Here is a 16,490-nt window from a genome sequence, read left to right as displayed (position 1 = left end):
CAACATATCCTTCTTCCTCATTGGCCATATCTCTTAACTGGTTTGAAGCATCATTCTACAAGAATGCAGCTCACGTTGTTGCTACCATCAACATATTTTTATATTTACTGGGCTGGAAGTCCATGCATGTTTTCAGCCTGAACTGCTCAAAGGCTCGCAGAATGATTCCTTTAGTGTTCATATCTGTGTGAATAGAAAATACAGTGACCACATTAGAAGGATCAGCAATGTGATACAAAATAAACATAATACAGCTGGGAACTGGAATTGAACAAGTGACGCTCTACTTATAGCATAAATACTACAGTGGTTTGATATTTCATACAAGATGAAAATCAGGATTCCATGTCGTTACTCACCAAGACTTGAGTATAAAACATATGGTACTGGAGACTGCCATCGTTTGTTCCCCCCCCCCAAAAATGTATTAAACTCAGGTCCATAGACTGTAGCCAGTACATTTTATTTCATTTAGAATATCCAGACCTACCTGTGACCTTGGGAACAGCCTGAGGAGAATGATAGATAAAATGTATTAAGATAAGTGTTTTACATAACTGATTATTATTTTCTCACAATACAAGAAATCACATTGTATCAAATTAAAAATAGTTATTTTAACATATTGTCCTACAGTGATCCATGAGTGTAGGCCTACTGTCACGCCCTGATCTGTTTCACCTGTCCTTGTCTCCACCCCCCTCCAGGTGTTGCCCATCTTCCCCATTATCCCCTGTGTATTTATACCTGCCTGTCTCTGTACCCGGCCGACCACTGCCTGTCTCTGTACCCGGCCAACCGCTGCCTGTCTCTGTACCCGGCCGACCACTGCCTGTCTCTGTACCCGGCCAACCACTGCCTGTCTCTGAGCCTGCCTGCCATCCTGTACCTTGGCCTCTAGATTATCGACCCTTGTCTGCCTTGACCTGTTTGCCTGCCCCTGTGGTTACAATAAACATTGTTACTTCAGTCTGCACTTGGGTCTTACCTTGATTACTGATACCTACTCATAAAATATTTTGAACGTATCCTTTACTTACCCCAGCCAAAACAACAACACAGGCATGGATATACATTCTCTCTGGATATTCTTTCCAGGGTCAAGGTCACTAGCAGTAACAAATTGGATCATAATTGTAAAACAGCAAACAAGAACCCATTATGTGTTTCAATTCACATCACCTCTACGTGAGTAAGAGCCTGAGCAAATGAGACTGATGCTTGATTGGCAGGTTGTACACAGTAAAATGGCCATATACATGCTCAACATGATTTCCTATTTAATGAACTTGTGCATTGGTAAGGCTGCATAATAGTAAAGACTTAATTTCCCAAATCATTAACAGAAAATTACACTTTACATGGTGAAAATCATCTTTAAATACTATAGGAAAAATAAAATGTTAAAGTCATTCACACATGAACATTGTAATACCTGTTTGCAGTCTTAAATACCAGTTGAAATCTCCAAAAACTGCCCCTTAACAAAGTGAACTTGTTCGAACCATTCATTCATACTGACATTTCCTCAATCCAGAATCTTCTTCCTCATCCACCAAATCCTCTCAAAACTGGTTTGATGAATCATTATACAAGTATGCAGCTAGGCTCACATTGTTCTCATAACATATTTTAGGATTTGCATAAGCGTTGCTGGGTGACCCAGGTTTAGGAAAGCTACTACAACTCTACGCAATTTGTGGCCATTTAGCTGACACAGACGGTCACTCCACGTCTGTGGGCAGTGTAATTTTTTGGGACAGCTGGGACATTTTAAATGGCTATGAACCCAGCATGAACCATCAGGAATTCGGACATTAGTTGATGCAAACCACCTTCAGAGCAGAGGACCATGACCAGTGACTGAGCGCTGCCAAATAGCAGGTCGTTAGTCCAATCAATGCTAGTCAGGTATGTTGGGCCTGGTTCCAACTCGGATAGCTAATTGGCTCACTTCATTCGCTCCACAAGACAAACACAAGAGCTTATCAAGTCGAAGCATGACTCTTGTGTAGCTTGTGAGTATGGGGATCACGACAGAACTACATGAGTTTATATTTTGAATTTCGTGGTCACACATTGAGATTTGTGGTTGCAAGTATGGTTGCTAAATGTGTAATTTAATTTCGCAAGCTTGTATCATGATGTGTGAAAGATTTAACAACGGTTGCAAACTTGTAACTTGACATTTGAATACATTCAGTAAGATTTGCAAGCATAATTTATTTTCAAAACGACATTTACGAATATGAATATCCTGCTGTGAATCAAAAATACACTTGCAGACTTGAATCAGACTTTGAGTTCTGTCACTGTTGTCACGTTACCAAGACATTCGTAAACTTTCCAATTTTTTTTCCGTTTGTAGAGAGATTCGCAAGTAAAATCTCGATTTGAGCAGCTCTGGGGGCAGGACCTTTTACTCCTGACCAATCAGTTCCTCCTGCCAAAACCACAGCCACCTAAACATTGGCTGGATTGTTCCATCAATCAAATCTCAGGAAATAGCTACCCACACGAGTGAGGTAAATCGATTTTTGGTTGAAAAGGCATGACAGTAGTTTGCTTATCATGTGAACTATAATGATACATTTCAGACGACCTTCAGACCAGCCATTGCATTGAAAGCCGCTATTGCGTTAGCTAGCCTCTCTAGGACATGTGGACGGTAGCGTCCCACACTGGCCAACAGCCAGTGAAATAGCAGAGCGCCAAATTCAAAACAACAAAAATCTCATAATTCAAATGTCTCATACATACAAGTATTATACACCATTTTAAAGATAATCTTCTCATTAATCCAATCACATTGTCCAATTTCAAAAAGGCTTTACGGCGAAAGCATAGCATTAGATTATGTTAGGACAGCACCTAGACAAGAAAAACCACACAGCCATTTTCCAAGCAAGGAGAGGCGTCACAATAACCAGGAATACAGCTAAAATGAATCACTAACCTTTGATGATCTTCATCAGATGGCACTCATCGGACTTCATGTTACACAATACATGTATGTTTTGCTCGATAAAGTTCATATTTATATCCAAAAACCCCATTTTACATTGGCGTGTAATGTTCAGAAATGTTTTGCCTCCAAAACGTCCGGTGAATGAGCACATCAATTTACAGAAATACTCATCATAAACGTTGATAAAAAATACAAGTGTTATGCACAGAATTATAGATAAACTTCTCCTTAATGCAACCGCTGTGTCAGATTTCAAAAAAGCTTTACGGCGAAAGCAAACTTTGCAAAATCTGAGTACAGCACTCAGACATCAAAACAAGCCATACAGATACCCGCCATTTTGGAGTCAACAGAAGTCAGAAATAACATTATAAATATTCACTTACCTTTGATGATCTTCATCAGAATGCACTCCCAGGAATCCCAGTTCCACAATAAATGTTTGTTTTGTTCGATAAAGTTCCTCTTTATGTCCAAATACCTGCATTTTGTTTGCGCGTTTAGTCCAGCACTCCAAAATCACTAAGCGCGCAAATTTAGTCCAGACGAAAAGTCTAAATAGTTCCATTACAGTTCGTAGAAACATGTCAAACAATGTCTAGAATCAATCTTTAGGATGTTTTTATCATAAATCTGCAATAATATTCCAACCGGACAATTCCATTGTCTTTAGAATTGAAAGGAAAGGCAGCTCGCTCTCACGGCTGTGCGCATGTTTGAGCTCATGCCAATTTTCCAGACACATGACTGAATCAGCTCTTATTCTCTTCCCATTCACAGTAGAAGCCTGAAACAAGGTTCTAAAGACTGTTGACATCTAGTGGAAGCCTTAGAAAGTGCAATATGACCCCACAGACACTGTATACTGGATAGGCCAGAGTCCTTGAGCCAATGGGATGTCAGGGGTGAAGGCTTAGGGGTCAGAGGGACTAAGAGCGAAGTTACAGACATGAAGATACATCTTGAACCACGGAGTAAGGCTACCTTCAAACCAAAATGCATGAAATGCATGTCCAACACAGCTGTTTGGTGGGGAGAAACGCTGTTTTACATTTTTTATTGGTTGATGGATAGTCTTTGCAATTTTTCTGACACACTACTCCCATTGAAAACCACTGACTTGCTGCATCTTTTACGCATCCATTTGTCTGATTGGAAGGGACCCTAATAGTTCAATAATCAACATTGTAAATATTAACTCTCTTGCTCTCTCTCTTTCAAGAGCATTCAGTACCTCTATCCATCTCTCTACAGGTGCTACAGAGACAGAATATTCCAAGGACCTCCAGAGCCTTCAGACAAACTACCTGGGATCTTTCCAGAACACAGAGAAGTAAGCGCCGCTGGTGCTAATATACTTTATGCACTATGTAAACCTCCTTCACTATGGCTGTCTGTTTATGTGATGACATACTGTATACACTATATATACAAAGTATGTGGACACGCTTTGAAATTAGTGGATTTGGATATTTCCGCCACACCTATTGTGAAGTGGAAACGTCTAGGAGCAACAACGGCTCAGCCGCAACGTGGTAGGTCACACAAGCTCACAGAACGGGACCGCCGATTGCTGAAGCACGTAGCGCGTAAAAATCGTCTATCGTCGGTTACAATACTCACTACCGAGTTCCAAAATGCCTCTGGAAGCAAAGTCAGTACAATAACTGTTCGTCAGGAGCTTCATGAAATGGGTTTCCATTTATTTTTACATTTTATTTCACCTTTATTTAACCTGGTAGGCCAGTTGACAAGTTCTCATTTACAACTGCGACCTGGCCAAGATAAAGCAAAGCAGTGCAACACAAACAACACATGGGATAAACAAACATAGTCAATTACACAATAGAAAATCTATATACAGTGTGTGCAAATGTAGTAAGATTAGGGAGGTAAGGCAATTAATAGGCCATAATGGGGAAATGATTACAATTTAGCAATTAAAAACTGGAGTGATAGATGTGCAGGAGAGGAATGTGCACGTAGAGATACTGGGGTTCAAAGGAGCAAAAAAATGATAACAATATGGGGATGAGGTAGTTGGGTGGGCTATTTACAGATGGGCTGTGTACAGGTGCAATGATCGGTAAGCTGCTCTGACAGCTGATGCTTAAACTTAGTGAGGGAGATATAAGATTCCAGCTTCAGTGATTTTTGCAATTCGTTCCAGCTAATTCGTGGACAGCAGAGAACTAGAAGGAAAGGAGTTGGCTTTGGGGATGACCAGTGAAATATACCTGCTGGAGCGTGTGCTACGGGTGAGTGCTGCTATGGTGACCAGTGAGCTGAGATAAGGCGGGGCTTTGCCTAGCAAAGACTTATAGATTACCTGGAACCAGTGTGTTTGGCGACGAATATGAAGCGAGGGCCAGCCAACGAGAGCATACAGGTCGCAGTGGGGGGTAGTGTATGGGACTTTGGTAACAAAACAGATGGCACTGTGATAGACTACATCCAATTTGCTGAGTAGAGTGTTGGAGGCTATTTTGTAAATGACATCGCCGAAGTACAGGGTTTGGTAGGATAGTCAGTTTTACGAAGGTATGTTTGGCAACATGAGTGAAGGATGCTTTGTTGTGAAATAGGAAGCCGATTCTATATTTAATATTTGATTGGAGATGCTTAATGTGAGTCTGGACGGAGAGTTACAGTCTAACAAGACACCTAGGTATTTGTAGTTGTCCACATATTCTAAGTCAGATCCGTCCAGATTAGTGATGCTAGTCGAGCGGGAGGGTGCAGCGATCGGTTGAAGAGCATGCATTTAGTTTTACTTGCATTTAAGAGCAGTTGGATGCCACGGAAGGAGTGTTGGATGGCATTGAAGCTTGTCTGGAGGTTTGTTAACACAGTGTCCAAAGAAGAGCCAGAAGTATACAGAATGGTGTCGTCTCCATGGAGGTGGATCAGAGAATCACCAGCAGCAAGAGTGACATCACTGATGTATACAGAGAAAAGAGTCGGACCGAGAATTGAACCCTGTGGCACCCCATAGAGACTGCCGGAGATCCGGACAACAAGCCAGATTGCATAGCGGAGAAGGTACGGTGGGATTCGAAATGGTCGTGATCTGTTTGTTAACTTGGCTTTCGAAGACTTTAGAAAGGCAGGGTAGGATAGATATAGGTCTGTAACAGTTTGGGTCTAGAGTGTCTCCCCCTTTGAAGAGGGGGATGACTGCGGCAGCTTTCCAATCTTTAGGGATCTCAGACGATACAAATGAGAGGTTGAATAGGCTAGTAATAGGGGTTGCAACAATTGCGGCAGATAATTTTAGAAAAAGAGGGTCTAGATTGTCTAGCCCAGCTGCTTTGTAGGGGTCCAGATTTTGCAGCTTCTTCAGAACATCAGCTATCTGGATTTGGGTGAAGGAAAAATGGGGGAGGCTTGGGCAAGTTGCTGTCGGGGTTGCAGAGCTGTTGACCGGGGTAGGGGTAGCCAGGTGGAAAGCATTGCCAGCCGTAGAAAAATGCTTATTGAAATTCTCGATTATCATAGATTTATCGGTGGTGACAGTGTTTCCTAGCCTCAGTGCAGTGGGCAGCTGGGTGGAGGTGCTCTCATTCTCCATGGACTTTACAGTGTCCCTGAACTTTTTGGAGTTTGTGCTACAGGATGAAAATTTCTGTTTGAAAAAGCTAGCCTTTGCTTTCCTAGCTGCTTGTGTATATTGGTTCCTAACTTCCCTGAAAAGTTGCATATCGCAGGGGCTGTTCGATGCTAATGCAGTACGCCATATGATGTTTCATGGCCGAGCAGCTGCACACAAGTCTAAGATCAGCATGCGCAATGCCAAGCGTTGGTTGGAGTGGTGTAAAGCTTGCCGCCTGTCACGTCCTGACCAGCAGAGGGAGTAATTGTATTAGTTTTGGTCAGGACGTGGCAGAGGGTTTGTGTTTTGTATGTATTTCTACGTTCTGTCTAGTTTAGTTTTTCTATGTTTAGGTTTGGGTGTTGGACTCTCAATTGGAGGCAGGTGTTTCTAGTTGCCTCTGATTGAGAGTCCTATATATAGGTGTGTGTTTGGTTTGGGTTTTTGTGGGTAGTTGTATTTGCACTGCTGTTTGTTTAGCCTGCAAATCTGTTAGCTGTCGTTTTGTTTCTTGTTTTTTCCCGTTACTCACTTTAAATCATAATATTAAAGTATGAGTATTCAGGTACCCGCTGCGCCTTGGTCTTATCTCTTCGACAGCCGTTACACCGCCATTGGACTCTGGAGCAGTGGAAATGCGTCTGGAATGATGAATCACGCTTCACCATCTGACGGTCCGACTGACGAATCTGGGTTTGGAGGATGCCAGGAGAACGTTACCTGCCCTAATGCATAGTCCCAACTGTAAAGTTTGGTGGAGGAGGAAAAATGGTCTGGGGTGCTTTTCATGGTTCGGGCTAGGCCCCTTATTTCCAGTGATGGGAAATCTTAACGCTACAGCATACAATGACATTCAAGACAATTCTGTGCTTCCAACTTTGTGGCAACAGTTTGGGGAAGGCCCTTTCCTGTTTCAGCATGACAATGCCCCTGTGCACAAAGCAAGGTCCATACATAAATAGTTTGTTGAGATCGGTGTTGAAGAACTTGACTGGCCTGCACAGAGCCCTGACCTCAACCCCATCGAACACCTTTGGGATGAATTGGAACGCTGACTGTGAGCATCAATTTTCCAACATCTAGTGGAAAGCCTTCCCAGAAGAGTGGGGGCTGTTATTGCAGCAAAGGGGGGACCAACTCCACACTAATGCCCATGAATTTGGAATTAGATGTTCGATGAGCAGGTCCACATACTTGAGGTCATGTAGTGTAGCATATTATCCAGCACCACTGGTTGGATTGAATTTACTGTACTCACTCCAAAACTCATGTGCACTCCACCCTCTAAAAGTCTTAGACTTTTATTTTAAGAAACTAATGTGTCTATCCCTGTCACGTCCTGGCCAGTATATAAGGTTAATTGTTTTGTAGTTTGGTCAGGGCGTGACAGAGGGTATTTGTTTTATGTGGTTCAGGGTGGTGTGTTTGTTAAAAGGGGGGTTTGATTTAGTATTTCCGGGGTTTTGGGTTGATGTTCTATGTTTATGTATTTCTATGTGTAGTCTGGTGAGTGTGTTTCTATGTTGTGCTGATTGGGGTTGGGACTCTCAGTTGAAGGCAGGTGTTGTCTATCTGCCTTTGATTGAGAGTCCCATATATTAGGGTGTGTTTGTTATCCGTGGGTGATTGTTCTGTGTTCAGCCCTAGGCTTTGCCAGACTGTTTTGTTGTTCGTTCGTTTTCGTGTTTTGTTGTTTTGGAGTGCTCTTTTGATAGTTAAATAAAAGTCAAAATGAGCATACACGTACCTGCTGCATTTTGGTCCTCTTTCACCGACGACAACCGTGACAATCCCCTTATTCCCAGGTGTGTCTGCTGGGTCATGGAACTCAGCTATCAGCAGACAGTTCCCTGAGGAAGGATGCTTTAAACTGTCAAATGTGGGGGATGACACCAAATGCAATAAAGTTTTGTATAAACTACTCATGTTCATTTTTTAATAGGTTACAAAACAATACATTTTTCTTAGCCTGTTTTTCTTCTCATTGTACTAACTATTATGATACCTTCCACATCTGACAACACTTAGAGCTTATGATTCAAAAAGGTTGAAAATCAATGCAAGTCTAATATCCAGGGTAAATACATGTTTATTCATGTATATAGGACATCAAACAGGTGTGCCAATTAAAATATATATCCCAGACAAGACTGAAAAATATGACAAATAGGCTGCGTTTTGACAGTCTGATCTTGTTTTCACTAATTGGTCTTTTGGCCAATCAGATCAGCACTGAAAAAGATTGGATGTGAAAAGATTGATGTGACTGGTCAAAAGACCAATTACTGGAAAAAAATACCCGAAACGGCTGCCTGTCTAAACGCAGAGACAAGAGAGACAAGTGAATATAAGTCAGTTCTTGTGTTTGGAGAAGTTTGTATGAATCTGAGTGGTTACACACAGTACATGTTAATCTTGATGTTCTCCGTCCCGTATGCGGGATCAACATCCAGCGTAAAATCATTTCGCCATATTCATAACTGAACAATAGAAAAATGTAATTTTTATTTTTTTTCAAATATAGGACTATTTTATATCGTTTTATAGATACACCTCTCCTGAATCGAACCACGTTGTCCGATTTCAAAAAGGCTTTACAGCAAAAGCAAAACATTAGATAATGTTAGAGGAGTACATCGTCAAAATATTCACATAGCCATTTTTTCCGACCAACCACATGCATCACAAATTACCAAAAAACAGCTAAATGCAGCACTAACCTTTGACAATCTTCATCAGATGACACTCCTAGGACATCATGTTACACAATACATGCATTCTTTTGTTCGATAAAGTTCATATTTATATATAAAAACAGCATTTTACATCGGCGCGTGACGTTGAGAAACTATTTTCATTCAAATGCATCCGGTGAATCAGCGCTACAATTTACTAAATTACTATTCGAAAACATTTTTAAAATGTAATATTGTCATTCAAAAAATTATAGATGAACATCTCGTGAAAGCACCTGCTTTGCCAGATTTAAAAATAACTTTACTGGGAAATCCCACTTTGCAATAAACGACGTGGTATGCTCAGAAAAATAGGCTAGCAATACAGGGCTGCGCCATCTTGGAACAATCGAATATCAAATCTACTCTTGTATATTATTGTAAATAATCCCTTACCTTTGATTATCTTCATCAGAAGGCACTTCCAGGAATCCCAGGTCCCCAACAAATGTAATTCTGTTCAAAAAAGTTCATAATTTATGTCCCAATAGCTTCTTCTTGTTAGTGCGTTCCGAAGGCACCTCAAAATGTTACGTCGTGCACGGGACTTCTCCTAACGAAAGCCCCCCCAAAAATATTTAAGTTCGTTCAAACATGTCAAACGTTGTATAACATAAATCTTTAGGGCCTTTTTCAACCAGAGCTTCAATAATATTCCATGGGGACGGTTGCATTGTCTTTCAAAACGTTTCGAAAGGGGAGGGTAGCCAGGGGCGCCCGCGTCATAATGGTGATGGCCCTCCCCATGTGACCAAGATCAACAGCCTCTCTTTCAGTCAGTTTTCACAGTAGAAGACTCAAACCACTTTGTAAAGACTGGGGACATCCAGTGGAAGCCATAGGAAGTGCTCAATGAACCATAGCTCACGGTGTGATTTATAGGCAAAGTGCTGAAGTTGAGTCCGCAAATCAATTTCCACATCCTGTTAGAAACTGTCTCGGGGTTTTGACTGCCATATGAGTTCTGTTATACTCACAGACACCATTCAAACAGTTTTAGAAACTTTAGGGTGTTTTCTATCCACATCTATTAATTATATGCATATCCTAGCTTCTGAGTTTGAGTAGGAGGCCGTTTAAAATGGGCACGTATTTTTTTCAAAAATCGCTGTAGCGCCCCCTATCCTAGGCGAACTTCAAGAGGTTTTAAATGGCTACAAGACAGAGATAAGGAGATTCTTTCTGTAATCAAAGGGAAGGTACCACTGAAGGCCCCAGTGTTCCGTCAGGCAGCTTGAAGCAGATGTGTAACCATCCAGGCCCTTGTCACAGCATGCAGTGGCCTTATAGTGGAGTAATATTTGACATGTATTTTATTATATATACACCTCATATACACCTCTTAATGCAACTAGCCTATTAAAATGATTATCTGACTCCATAAGATAAAGAGCAATATGCAAGAACATCATGGTTGAGTAACCGTAATAAGCAATGAAGAAATATCTGAGAATGGAATTCCAAATACAAGTGTATATAATTACTTTGTAAAATGAATGGATTCACATACAAGGCATAAAGCTTAAGTTACAAAGCATTAACAAGCGTTACAAGTAGAGGTTGACCTATGGCATGGCCGATTAATTAGGGCCGATTTCAAGTGTTCATAACAATCGGTAATCGGCCTTTTTGGATGCCGATTATGGCCGATTACATTGCAATCCACGAGGAAACTGCGTGGCAGGCTGACCACCTGTTACGCGAGTGCAGCATCAAAAGGACCTTGTGGCTGCAAGGAGCCACGATAAGTTGCTAGCTAGCATTAAACTTCTCTTATAAAAAAACAATCAATCTTCACATAATCACTAGTTAACTACACATGGTTGATGATATTACTAGGTTAACTAGCTTGTCCTCCATTGCATATAATCAATGCGGTGCCTGTTAATTTATCATCGAATCACAGGCTACTTCAATTTCGCCAAACAGGTGATGATTTAACAAAAGCTCATTCGCGAAAAAAGCACAATCTTTGCACAAATGTACCTAACCATAAATATCAATGCCTTTCTTAAAATCAATACACATAAGTATATTGTTTTAAACCTTCATATTTAGTTAAAAGAAATTCATGTTAGCAGGCAATATTAACTAGGGAAATTGTGTCACTTCTCTTGCGTTCAGTGCAAGCAGAGTCAGGGTATATGCAACAGTTTGGGCCGCCTGGCTCATTGCAAACTGTGAACTAATTTGCCAGAATTTTACATAATTATGGCATAACATTGAAGGTTGTACAATGTAACAGCAATATTTAGACTTAGGGTTGCCACCCGTTCAATAAAATATGGAACGGTTCCGTATTTCACTGAAAGAATAAACGTTTTGTTTTCAAAATGATAATTTCCGGATTTGACCAAATTAATGACCAAAGGCTCGTATTTCTGTGTTGATTATATTATAATTAAGTCTAAGATTTGATATTTGACAGAGCAGTCTGACTGAGCGGTGGTAGGCAGCAGCAGCCTTGTAAGCATTCATTCAAACTTTGCTGCATTTGCCAGCAGCTCTTGGCAATGCTCAGCCGCTGTTTATGACTTCAAGCCTATCAACTCCCGAGATTAGGCTGGCAATACTAAAGTGCCTATAAGAACATCCAATAGTCAAAGGTATATGAAATACAAATGGTATGGAGAGAAATAGTCGACGCGTCATAATTCCGATAATAACTACAACCTAAAACTTCTTAACTGGGAATATTGAAGAACTGGGAATATTGAACGACCAGCTTTCATATGTTCTTATGTTCTGAGCAAGTAACTTAAACGTTAGCTTTTTTTACATGGCACATATTGCACTTTTACTTTCTTCTCCAACACTGTGTTTTTGCATTATTTAAACCAAATTGAACATGTTTCATTATTTATTTGAGACTAAATAGATTTTATTTATGTATTATATTAAGTTAAAATAAAAGCGTTCATTGTTCATTCAGTATTGTTGTAATTGTCATTATTACAAATATATATATAAAAATGTTCCGATTAATCGGTATCTGCTTTTTTGGTCCTCCAATAATCAGTACAGGTATCGGCGTTGACAAATCGCAATTGGTCGACCTCCTATTAGAAGGCATTATTCCAAACATAGTCAAAGAGAGAGAGAGAGAGGGAGAGAGAGAGAGAGAGAGAGAGAGATGGCCCATAGCTCATGGGAGAGGGAGAGAGAAAGAAAGTGTTTAGGTATCTCTCTGCAGCAAGTCAGGAACATAAGAGAAAGAACAATGAAGCGAAGACCATTTTTTAAGAATCTGAGCTGTTTGGATTCAAAATTGGAGTTGTTGACCAATAGTATTACTGTAAAGTTAACTTCCAATCAGATAGCCGACCTACATGATGTAATCACAACAGAACTGCTTTTCAGAGGTGTGACAATGGGGGTTGGCAAGATAATGAGGCATTTATAAGACAACATGAAGCAAACCTTGCATACAGTTAATAAGAGTAACTTTGTGGACAGCTCTGCACTACAGCCTGATAGGAAGATTAACTAAATACATTGTGCACTTTTCATCACCAAAGCCTTGCCATACTGATTGATTGTGGTAAGGAGCCACACATGCAAAGCTATTTATTTGTTGTGTCCCTCCCCCAATTTGTACCTGGCTGGGGTTGTGTGTAGGAAAATACATTGTCAAAAGCTCTGTGTCAAAATAATGTATTATAATAACATTGTACAAGACATTGTGTAGTTTCTGTCACGCCCTGACCTGAGAGAGACGTTTTATTTCCTCTATTTTGGTTAGGTCAGGGTGTGATGTGGGGTGGGCATTCTATGTCATGTATTTCTTCGTGTTTGGCCGAGTATGGTTCCTAATCAGAGGCAGCTGTCTATCGTTGTCTCTGATTGGGAATCATACTTAGGCAGCCTTTTCCCCACCTGTAGTTGTGGGTAATTATTCTTTCTGTGAGGGTTTTGTGTGCGCCTCAGTTGCATCACGTTCGTTTCTGTTTTACCTGTTTCTTGTTTTGTTTGGTTTCACTAATAAAGTATGTGGAATTACCGGCACGCTGCGTCTTGGCTGATCTATGACAGGGAGTTTGAGGACAGTGAACGTGACATTTTCACACACTACAAAGGGTAAAGAGTGTGAGAAAAGTGGGAGACAGGCAGGCAGGCAGGCAGGCAGGGAGACAGACAGGTTCTTGGTGCTATGTAATATAAATGTGTAGGGGGTGCAGTGTGCGCTCAATGAAAATGTGTTCTCTTATATGTTCTTCACAGAAAATGAGCCAAGGCCAATGAGTCTCAGGTTGAAAAAATTATTCATTGTATCATTTTTCTTTTATGTAAACATTGAAAATGGGTCCCACAGACACCAACACCACACAAGGGTTAAGCATGTCCCATCATCCCCTGTGTCTCTCAGTGTGAAGCCAGAGAAGTTGGTCCTCAGAAGAGGCGTGGAAGGTCAGAGCGGTTTAGACGCAGGCTGGAAATATGTCATCCAAAACAAACAGCGATGTTAACATTTAATAAGACTTGTGTACCAAAACAAGACTGGTTCTACTGGTTGGAAGAATGATGATCATAGCTGGTGAAAATCAGTCTAACTGCACGGTCAAAAAACATTTTAGGTAATCCATTAACTAGAACATCTTTAAATTTATGTCCAAGGTGCTTTTTTACACAGCCTATGGTTGTCTGAATCATGTACACTCTGTTTAAGAGGCATGACCTTGTTACGATCCAACTTACCTGTTGGTTTACAAAAAACTCTGACATTATAAAGTTGTTGATTAATATGGATCGACCAGAATGCCCCCAACACACTCACTTCAGCAATATGTGATGATTTAACTAAATCTTCCAAACACCATGAAGAACAGACTGTGAAAGACATCCCCTGTGTCTCTCACTGTGAAGCCAGAGAAGTTGGTCCTCAGGCGAGGCGTGGAAAGGTCAGAGAGGTTTAGACGCAGGCTGGAAATATCTGTCATCCAAAACAAACAGCAATGTTAACATTTAATAAGACTTGTGCCAAAACAAGACTGGTCCCACTGGTTGGAAGAATGACAGAATGACAAACGCCTCACAAGTCCTCAACTAGCAGCTTCATTAAATAGTACCCGCAAAACACCAGTCTCAACGTCAACAGTGAAGAGTCAGCTCCGGGATACTGGCCTTCTAGGCAGAATTTCAAAGAAAAAGCCATATCTCAGACTGGCCAATAAAAATGAAAGATTAAGAGCACAGACACTGGACAGAGGAACTCTGCCTAGAAGGCCAGCATCCTGGAGTAGCCTCTTCACTGTTGACGTTGAGACTGGTGTTTTGCGGGTACTATTTAATGAAGCTGCCAGTTGAGGACTTGTGAGGCATCTGTTTCTCAAACTAGACACTTTAATGTACTTGTCCTCTTGCTCAGTTGTGCCTCCCACTCTTCTTTCTGTTCTGGTTAGAGCCAGTTTGCCCTGTTCTGTGAAGGGAGTAGTACACAGCGTTATTCGAGATCTTCAGTTTCTTGGCAATTTCTAGCATGGAATAGCCTTCATTTCTCTGAACAAGATTAGACTGACGAGTTTCAGAAGGAAGTTCTTTGTATCTGGTCATTTTGAGCCTGTAATCGAACCCACAAATGCTGATGCTCCAGATACTCAACTAGTCCAAAGAAGGCCAGTTTTATTCCTTCTTTAATCAGAACAACAGTTTTCAGCTGTGCTAACATAATTGCAAAAGGGTTTTCTAACAATCAATTAGCCTTTTAAAATCATGAACTTGGATTAGTTAACACAACGTGCCACTGGAACGCAGAAGTGATGGTTGCTGATAATGGGCCTCTGTACGCCTATGTAGATATTCCATAAAAAAGCTGCAGTTTCCAGCTAAAATAGTCATTTACAACATTAACAACGTCTACACTGTATTCCTGATCAATTTCATGTTATTTTAATGGACAAAAAATGTGCTTTTCTTTCAAAAACAAGGACATTTCTAAGTGACCCCAAACTTTTGAACGGTAGTGTATATATTTGTTTATTTATTTATTTTAGCAAAAATTTGGGGCCCTGAATAACGGGTCGCCACAGGTTGTGTGCATTGTTGCCTTCAGTTCGTATAAGAAATTATTTTACAGAAAGGAAAATATACTATGCACTAATGATATCAACCTAATTGTGATTTTGATAGTGATTAGAGAAAGAGGACATATATATATATAAATATATAAATATATATATATATACAGTTGAAGTCGTAAGTTTACATGCACTTAGGTTGGAGTCATTAAAACTCCTTTTTCAACCACTCCACAAATTTCTTGTTAACAAACTATACTTTTGGCAAGTCGGTTAGGACATCTACTTTGTGCATGACACAAGTCATTTTTCCAACAGTTGTTGACAGACAGATTATTTCACTTATAATTCATTGTATCACAATTCCAGTCGGTCAGAAGTTTACATACACTAAGTTGACTGTGCCTTTAAACAGCTTGGAAAATTCCAGAAAATGATGTCATGGCTTTAGAAGCTTCTGATAGGCTAATTGACATCATTTGAGTCAATTGGAGGTGAACCTGTGGATGTTTTTCAAGGTCTACCTTCAAACTCAGTGTTTCTTTGCTTGACATCATGGGAAAATCAAAAGAAATCAGCCAAGACCTCAGAAAAAAAATTGTAGACCTCTGGTTCATCCTTGGGAGCAATTTCTAAATGCCTGAAGGTACCACGTTCATCTGTACAAACAATAGTATGCAAGTATAAACACCATGGGACCACCAGCCGTCATACCACTCAGGAAGAAGACGCGTTCTGTCTCCTGGAGATGAACGTACTTTAGTGTGAAAAATGCAAATCAATCCCAGAACAACAGCAAAGGACCTTGTGAAGATGCTGGAGGAAACAGGTACAAAAGTATCCATATCCACTGTAAAATGAGTCCTATATCGATATAACCTGTAAAGTCCCTTAGCAAGGAAGAAGCCATTGCTCCAAAACCTCCATAAAAATGCAAACTACGGTTTGCAACTGCACATGGGGACAATGTTCGTACTTTTTGGAGAAATGTCCTCTGGTCTGATGAAACAAAAATAGAACTGTTTGGCCATAATGACCATTGTTATGTTTGGAGGAAAAAGGGGGACTCTTGCAAGCCGAAGAACACCATCCCAACCGTGAAGCATGGGGGTAGCAGCATCATGTTGTGGGGGTGCATTGCTGCAGGAGGGACTGCTGCACTTCACAAAATAGATGGCTTC

At 40.6% G+C, this 16,490-nt stretch overlaps 3 long non-coding RNA genes across 3 annotated transcripts; 1 reads left to right on the top strand and 2 right to left on the bottom strand.

The window, feature by feature from the left end:
* Positions 1-87: 87 nt before the first annotated feature.
* Positions 88-1,543, bottom strand: LOC115183233 (uncharacterized). The gene is made up of 3 exons (XR_003874005.1): positions 1,436-1,543; positions 1,041-1,109; positions 88-509 (listed from the first exon to the last, which is right to left on the bottom strand). It is a non-coding gene; the product is annotated as an uncharacterized LOC115183233 (long non-coding RNA).
* Positions 1,544-1,637: 94 nt separating this feature from the next.
* Positions 1,638-8,481, top strand: LOC115183237 (uncharacterized). Its single transcript, XR_003874006.1, has 3 exons — positions 1,638-2,018; positions 4,223-4,301; positions 8,366-8,481. It is a non-coding gene; the product is annotated as an uncharacterized LOC115183237 (long non-coding RNA).
* Positions 8,482-13,560: 5,079 nt separating this feature from the next.
* On the bottom strand, positions 13,561-14,365 carry LOC115183251 (uncharacterized). Its single transcript, XR_003874015.1, has 2 exons — positions 14,070-14,365; positions 13,561-13,724 (listed from the first exon to the last, which is right to left on the bottom strand). It is a non-coding gene; the product is annotated as an uncharacterized LOC115183251 (long non-coding RNA).
* Positions 14,366-16,490: the final 2,125 nt, after the last annotated feature.

Source organism: Salmo trutta, chromosome 3, assembly GCF_901001165.1.
Source record: "Salmo trutta chromosome 3, fSalTru1.1, whole genome shotgun sequence".
In the NCBI taxonomy this organism is placed as follows: domain Eukaryota; kingdom Metazoa; phylum Chordata; class Actinopteri; order Salmoniformes; family Salmonidae; genus Salmo; species Salmo trutta.
Note: the sequence above shows the minus strand (reverse complement) of the source record. Positions and strands in the feature narration are given on the sequence as shown.